The sequence below is a fragment of the Haliaeetus albicilla genome, chromosome 6 (assembly GCF_947461875.1).
Source record: "Haliaeetus albicilla chromosome 6, bHalAlb1.1, whole genome shotgun sequence".
Taxonomy (NCBI): domain Eukaryota; kingdom Metazoa; phylum Chordata; class Aves; order Accipitriformes; family Accipitridae; genus Haliaeetus; species Haliaeetus albicilla.
This window is the reverse complement of record NC_091488.1, coordinates 2,755,987-2,763,694: the sequence shown is the minus strand read 5'-3', so window position 1 is coordinate 2,763,694 and position 7,708 is coordinate 2,755,987.

Sequence of the window (7,708 nt, the reverse complement as noted above, 5' to 3'; positions counted from 1 at the left end):
TATTGAAGGTGATTATTTTTGTTCGGAAAAATTCCCGTCTAGACTACTCTGTAAAAAATAATAAACTATGAACCCTGTCCGAAGTTTCATCCACTGGAGACTGTCCTTTGCTCTCCTTATACCAGTGCTGACTGGGAGGGTTTTGCAATGGCTGGTTGAAGGTTTACACCAGAGGAAGCGAGAGCAGCCGGAAAACTAACCCCAAACTCAGAGGTGCCAAGGGAAGGCACAACAGAAACTGGAGCCGTGATGAAAGTATGAAGCAAGGTGCAGGTGTAAATGCCAATTTTTCAGGTTACAGGAAGAGTACCCCAGCGTTAGTGGGGAGGAAAAGAGCAGAGCACTTTGCAGGTAGCCTGTTGGACAAGTTGCATCGTAAGTGGGTAACGAGGAAGGAGAAATGGATATGCAGCCGTCGGGGAAGGTAGCTGTAGAAGCTGAAGCAACTAGTGTTTTATAATGAAGAAAGGTTTGGGGATGTATGTATTGTACAGTTTTTGAGCCCAGCGGATGAAGTGACATGACAGGTCTGATTCTCCACCACCTCATGCTCCGAGTAGTCATTCAAGTTTGCGGCAAGCACCCCTCTGTGCTGCCAAATCAATCCCCGCTCTTCACAATGACTGTGAATTGTACTGTATGTATTGTAATGACTCGAGACATGATGTTAAGCCTGCATATTGTTTCATTTAGAAATCAATCCTGCATGCTAAATAGCTGTGGTAACATCCTTTCTTTCCTGATTAACGGGGCATTTCTGCCTCTTCTGAAGGCACAGCACTGGAAAAAAAAAACCCCTTATTTTGCTTATTGCAATGTATATTCTAGGGTTTGGGGAACTTGCTTCTCTACCCAAGGAGAGTAGCCGGGAGCCCAGCTCAATGCCAGGCTCAGGCTGCTGACTTAGCTTTTCTTCCGTGAGCACTGCAGCTCTTTTGCCTCCTACTCCCATCCCGAGCTGCAAACTGACAAGGCTTTTTCTTCTGCTGGCTGCAAAGAAAACAAACAATCTGAACACTGAAACTGGGGAAGGGCTGGCATATTATGGGATAGGAGGGTCACAGTGCATAGATATAAGAGGATAATTAAATTGATGTGAGAGTGATTTTTGCAGTTTGCGCATTCTTAAGCTGAAAGCACATCTTCATCTTTACATCTATTCTGGAAGCACAGTGGTTTATTTGTCTTTAGCAGGAGCTTAATTTTGTCTGATTTCAAGTGAATGTTTTTAAGCCCAGCAGATGAAGTGACATGACAGGTCTGATTCTCCACCGCCTCATGCTCCGAGTAGTCATTCAAGTTTGCGGCAAGCACCCCTCTGTGCTGCCAAATCAATCCCCGCTCTTCACATTCGTGGCAGCATTTCTGGCTGGAGTACGGGCACCGCATTGTTTTTTATTCTGCAAGGCAAAGGAAGCTCAGCCTCAACAGTTACGTTGCTGCTCTGCCCTCAGTATGGTACATCTTTATGCTTTTCAGCTTTTTCCTCTAAGCTGAGTAAAAAGTGGTTCAAGTCTACGTGAACTTCTGTTCAGCCATCACTAAATCTGGCTTAGCAGGCAGCAGTTAAACTCTCATGCTTTCTTTGGGGGTGCAAGCTTATTAGGGACAGCTGCTGATAAAGAGATTTGACTATCCTTATAAGTTAGAAGCTTCTGAGAGTTATTGCCCATGGGCTGCCCCATTCACCTTCTTAGAGTATGATAACACCGGGGTGACTGATTACCATATCTTGAGTCATTATCATATCTCGAGTGGTCGAACACAGGCAATTTCTTTTATTATATGGCCGTACAATACAAGGGATAACGGAGGCCTGAATTTCCCCGGAACGAATGTACCGTTACCTCTATTAGCAGACTCAGAATGAGATAACTTTGCCGGTAGAGCAATGGTGTCCGGGAGCGCAGCGTCAGGCCTGAGGGGTCACCCTGCTCTCGCTAAGTGCCTTCGCACCGTTCCAGGGTCCCTTACGCTGGGTTAATAACACTAGCACAGGGAAAGTTGCTCTCTTGCTGGCTAACACTCTCTCTGCTCAGGATCGGGCTCATCATTATGCCAGTTTTTTTTATCACCCAAGAAGTTTTAGGAAGCAAAACCCCTTGAAAAACAAAAATTATTCATCAGTAGTTTATACATCAGTTGTGGAATAAATTATTTGTGAGCGTCACTGCACTGCTCTGTGTGGAAGAGTTATAAGCCCCTGGCTTTGCTTACTAAGTCCTGGCCAAGCTTTCCTTGGTCGTTTCCACTCTCTCTGGCATTTCCTTTTTTCCACTGCTTTATTCATAAGGTGGTGATTTTTATCGCTCTCTGCTCAGTAATAATGTGGTTCCTATCCTTCCTGCAAGAAGAAATTTCTTACTCTTTTTATTACGTATAATCATTCTTTCCTTAATTTATAGCATGTCATGTATTATTCAGTGACATCTCTTGGCTCTGATTACAGGTTCTATATAATCTTACACACTTCAAAAATGATTGTTTAAATTACAATAAAATAATATCCAGCTCATTTATCTGGTGAATTTGTCTTTCATTTGCAGTTATCAGGGCCAATGTTTTATACAAAAGAACTTTCTTCAGAAACCTTGCAGAGAGGTGGAGCTAATGTGCCGGGATTCCTTGGGAAAGAGGAAGAAACAGCCCTGGGGAGCTCTACCTGCCTCGGGGGAAAGATCTTGAGGTTTGGAGAGAAATGGCACAGAATCCGTAAATTATTGGAGGCCTGAACCAGAGTGCATTGAAGATGGTGGGAGCAATGTCAACTGACGGCAAATTGTGGTTTCAGCAGGTTTTGAAATTCTTCCAAAGGTGGAAAACTGAATGAAGCTTTTTTGTCCTCCTCACCACCTACTGACTCAGAGCTCATCCTAAGGGACATGGGAACACTGGGACCCTTCTGCCTCCATCCCTCCACTCTCCTCTGGTGGCCTGAGCCAGCAAGAGCCAAGAGTGGTTTGGTTTGATTTGGGATGGGAAGAAGACTTGTACAGGAGGTGGGGTCAATGAAGGGGACCTGCTTTTAGGAAGTGGAGAAACCAGGAGAGGCTTGAAAAGCTGCTCTTCCTTGACCCTGATGAAATTAATTTTCACGCTGTTTCTCAAGATCAATGAAATCATCTGTGCTGTGGTATTTTCCCATCAATCCAGATACAAATTGCTTCTATTAATAGTTAAGTATTGTGGTAGTGTTATGCAAACCCTGTTGGAATTTGGGCTTCTGTTGTTTTTAGCAGTGGATGCACAGAGAGGACAGCATACCTGCTCCTTTTAACTACTAGTTTCAGCCAAAATTTTTGGTCCTTCTATTTACCCTTTTCCTATGTGTTTAGAATACCTCTGGTCCTCTCCTTGATCCCAGCTGCCTGCTTTCTGTCTGAGAGAGAGAATTTCCTGCTGTGCTGTTGAACAAACAATAAACTGCAGTGCAATCATGCCTGGGCTAAACCCTGGAATAAAGTTACTGGAAGTGTCTGGGCTTTTTCCATGCTTGGTGAAGACCCCCTGTCTCAAGAGAGGAGACCTTTGAGTGGGTTTTCAGAGTGCTGTTAGGACTGAGTGCAGCTGATGGGTGTTGTGGGTCTAATGTGGCTACCCCTTCAGCTCCCTTGTCCTTATGAAATAATGCAAGACGTTCTTATGAACTCACCTTACTTCCCAGAAAGATCTATTTTTTCTTGCTCCTTCAGTCTACCTCCATTTTGGAAGAGGCTGCTGGATGCTCCTGTAGCTGGTGCAGCTCCTCTGACCACCTCTATGTTTGCCAGGAGCCATTTCACAGGGAAATCACTCCTTCACACCTCAGCCCTCCTCCCAACCAGCTCCAGGTCCAGATGCCTTGAAGGGAACACAAATCCCGCCCAGGAATTTATTTTGTCTAACTTCATCTTCTCGAGCTAGTGGTACATCTAGGTCCTGACCCACTGGGCAGGCCAAACTGATATCAAGATTTTGTATCTTGGGCCCATTTCGAACCCATATTGTAAAAGCAGAAGGGCACATACCAAGGAGTGGGCATGTCTCTTCCAGGGTCACTTCAATCTGTTGCAAAGATACTGCTGCTGTGTGATTTCTGGCCAGACGTCCAGACTTCAGCTTCAGCTTTCTCTCTTTTGAGGGAGAGGGAAGGTGCTGGGTATCGGTGCCCAGTCCGAGCCCCTTAGCTTATTCTTTTTTGCACCCACTTGGGTTAGGTGCGTGGTCAGCGGTGGTGGGCAACTCCTTCCCAGCTAGCATTCCCAGGATGGCAGAGAAACCACTTCTAACATGAAATCAGTTCCTATTAGCAAAACTGCCCACTGGAAGCTTTCATTTACACTCCCAATGCCAGGAAAAATAACACGTTTCTTACCCTCCTCACACAGACAGTTGCTACAAGCTTTTTTATCAAATAAAAGCAAGGGAGGTTTTCTTGTTGTTGCTTTTTGTCGAAGATTCCTGACTGAAAACCCGCAGTACCCACTCTTCTCTCTGGTTAGGATCCAGCACTGCAGAAACTCATTTTCACTATAGTTCAGCTGAAAACTTTAAAGGCTGCGGACAGGAGTTGGAGCAGTCTCTGGGTGCTGATTCTTGTCAGGATTATAGATGTATTCCTAAGCAAGTCGTTTCTGTTCTCTGCAGGATGTTGCTTCTGTCTCTAAGGGCTAGGTTATGTAAAAATAATGGCAGAATCCTGCCTTAACCTGGCAAAAAATGGGAATCTTGATTGTTCAATGAAATGCTGCCTTTTCAATCAATCCTCCTCCCTAATTAGTGCTGCATGGTGGAGCTGATCTTTTAATAATAATGAAAGAAAAAGTAATTTAGTTGATGATTGATGGGAGAAAACCTGAATACATTATTAAAAGTACCAATCAGTTGCGTCTAGATGGGGTTTCGTAAAAATCACGTTTGACAAAAATGATGAGGCAGGTTTTTCAATATGAATCACTTGAGCGTCTCCCCCATGTAGGCATTATATCTGATGTCATCTGGTGTGACCTGGGGAGAGGCTGCCCCCACCGGCTTTACTTCCAGCACTAGGAAAAGTTACTGTGGACCTCAGCAGGCCTTACTGGAAAAAATGCATTTCACTGGGGTAATCTGGGTGTGCAGAAGAACAGAGTGGGCCAAGTCAGCCACGAGATGTGGTTTTACAACACTAGGAATGAACACAAAGCTGAGTCGATACACCTTAATACAAAGACTGATTGTGACTAATAATTGCTTTTTGGTCTGACGCTGTTCTTTTTTCCATCAGTTCCGTTTTGAGGATTGGTACTAACGAGTCTGAAATTGTAGGCCTAAAACGTTATACTAGCTTGATGTGGCAAGTATTTCCTGGGTTAAAATTCTCTTACTTTACTGCAATATTAACTCAAGCAAATAGCATGAAGGGATATGGTCTTTTGCTTACTGACCTGCATTTGAGGCAATAGAGCTAAGGAAACTCAGGCACTTATATCCCACAGGCCTCAATATGGAAATACACAAGGAGCCAGAAAAATAAATTCCTTTCATCTAGAAGAAAAAGGCAAGAAAGATCAGAAAGGCTTTTCTTAGATGGTTAGATTGCTTCAGTCTTATAATGTCTTAGGGAACACAACTTTATTAAAAATACCCTACAAAGGTGTGAGCTTATTATCTCTTGTAGCTCCTCCTAGCATAACCTCCCTTATTAGGAGGTATTAGAGGTTCCCCCAAAACCCCCAAACCAAGCCTGTGAAGCCTCTCACCCAGCTTTCGCTGCTGTGGTATGGCCTGGCCAGTTAGTGCCGGCAGCTGGGATGCTGGGAGCGAGGATCAAAAGGAAACGGATCTGAACCGTGCTGTCGGGAATAGGATCGCATTAAAGACAGATACTTTCCTATGCCCTTTCCCAGGCACAAAGGGCTGGTGGACGTTGGTTGTGTGCTATCTTTTTGCACTACTGTCTGTGAGTTTGGAGGTATTGACTGCGCCCAGCTTTAACTACTTTAACACAAGTGACCCGCTGAGGTCACGCTCCTTCGGTGGGAATCCAGCATGCCCAGATTAAACTCAGAATTACCCTCTGGGGGAGCTTACATCTCTCCATGGACAACACAAGCAGACTAGCCTCCCATTTTAGGCAGCTGAGTTAGCTGATGTAAATAGCCCTGTAGTGCTGTATATGTAATCTTGCATCACAGCCGTGGTTCCTCTCAGTGTGAGCCAGGGCAGAAGCTAACTGATTGCAACCAGGCTTTAAAAAGAAATGTAATTAGATGTAAGTCACCATTTCAGAGCAGTTGTGCTGACAGCTAGGGGATTAATTCTGCTCTTACTTATTAAGCATATGCTCCAGATTTTTGATATAATTTAAGTTGAAGAGAATATTACATGACAGGCATCCCTTTAAACTTTTACAACTTCTTGGATCTCCTTCCAACGTTAATTGTAATCCCAAGCGATGAGCCTACCCATTTAATACAAAGCCAGTGAAGTGTTCTGCCTCTGGTGAAGCGGTTGCTGGATGCGAGGAGTCGTTCTGCTGCTCCCGGCCGTGTGTGCAGTCAAGGCTGGTTAAGGGACTCAGTCCTGCAGTGGCTGCCGAAGCTTTCTGGTCACAAGGAAAACAAAACCTCCCATCTTGGAAAATGCTTGGGCTTCCCCTCTGCTCTGCTGTGCCTGGCTCTTCTCCTCCTCCACTTATCGTGGAAGAAACTTTGGAGCATCCTGACCGCGTGGGGCTGTGGCACCCATCACCCTGACACGCATTACAGACTGCACTTACGAATTGTAAGACAAAAAAACCTCTCTTAACTGTGATGAGCAAGTATTAATGCAACGTGCTGCTGCAACACCGGGAGTACTGAAGCCCCGAGGCATGGGTTTTCTAAGGGCTGGACCAGCCTTAAAGACCCCAAACCTCAAGTAATCAGCTAGTTTTCAGCAGCGCGTGCTCTACAGTGCTCGTGGGGCCAGGACAAGCTAGGTTAGGGAAGAAGATGACAACGTGGGGATTTCACTGGGTGGTTTTGGAGTTGGAGCCTCTGTTCCTCTTGCAGATATAAGACCAGAGGTGTTAGTTACCCTGCTGAGGGAGACTGGGGGGGTCCCAGGTAGCACCCAAGCCATGGCCATCGGTGAGGCAGCGGAGGTTGAGAGATGCTAGCGGTGTCGGAGCAAGCGTGGGTGAGCAGTCACCCGTCCGTGGGCAGAGCGGTCTCTCCTGTGAGCGGCTCCAGGACTGTTTCTCCAGGCAGCTGTCCCACATTTGTAAATAGTCACAAATGGCAGTCAGGCTGCTATCTGAGATAAGTGTAATAAGGAACTTGAAGCAGGCAAGAGAACTGCATTAGGAAAAGAAGCCTTGGCTTTTTCCCTCAGCAAAATGCTCAGCTAGTTAATGCTGGTGTAGCTGAATCTGAGCTGTGTCACCCACCTCGATATTGTATTATTAATTCTATAACAATCGTGTTGCTATTCTGTACTACGGATGGGGATTTTAACTATTTCATTAGCTCGGTAGGAACGGTACACAGAAACAGTTTAATTCTGTAGGATTATACTGAGTCACAACACTCAAAGGAGCAAATTCCGGGATACTAGAACAGATTTGGACGCCGCCAGCCTCCTCACAGCACAGGCTTCAGCTAAGATCACTCTGACTAAAATATGCAGCTAAGGCACAGCTGAACGTGACTCATAGGAAATAGTATGCTGACCTGAATACACATGCTGAGTACATGCTGTGGGTGGG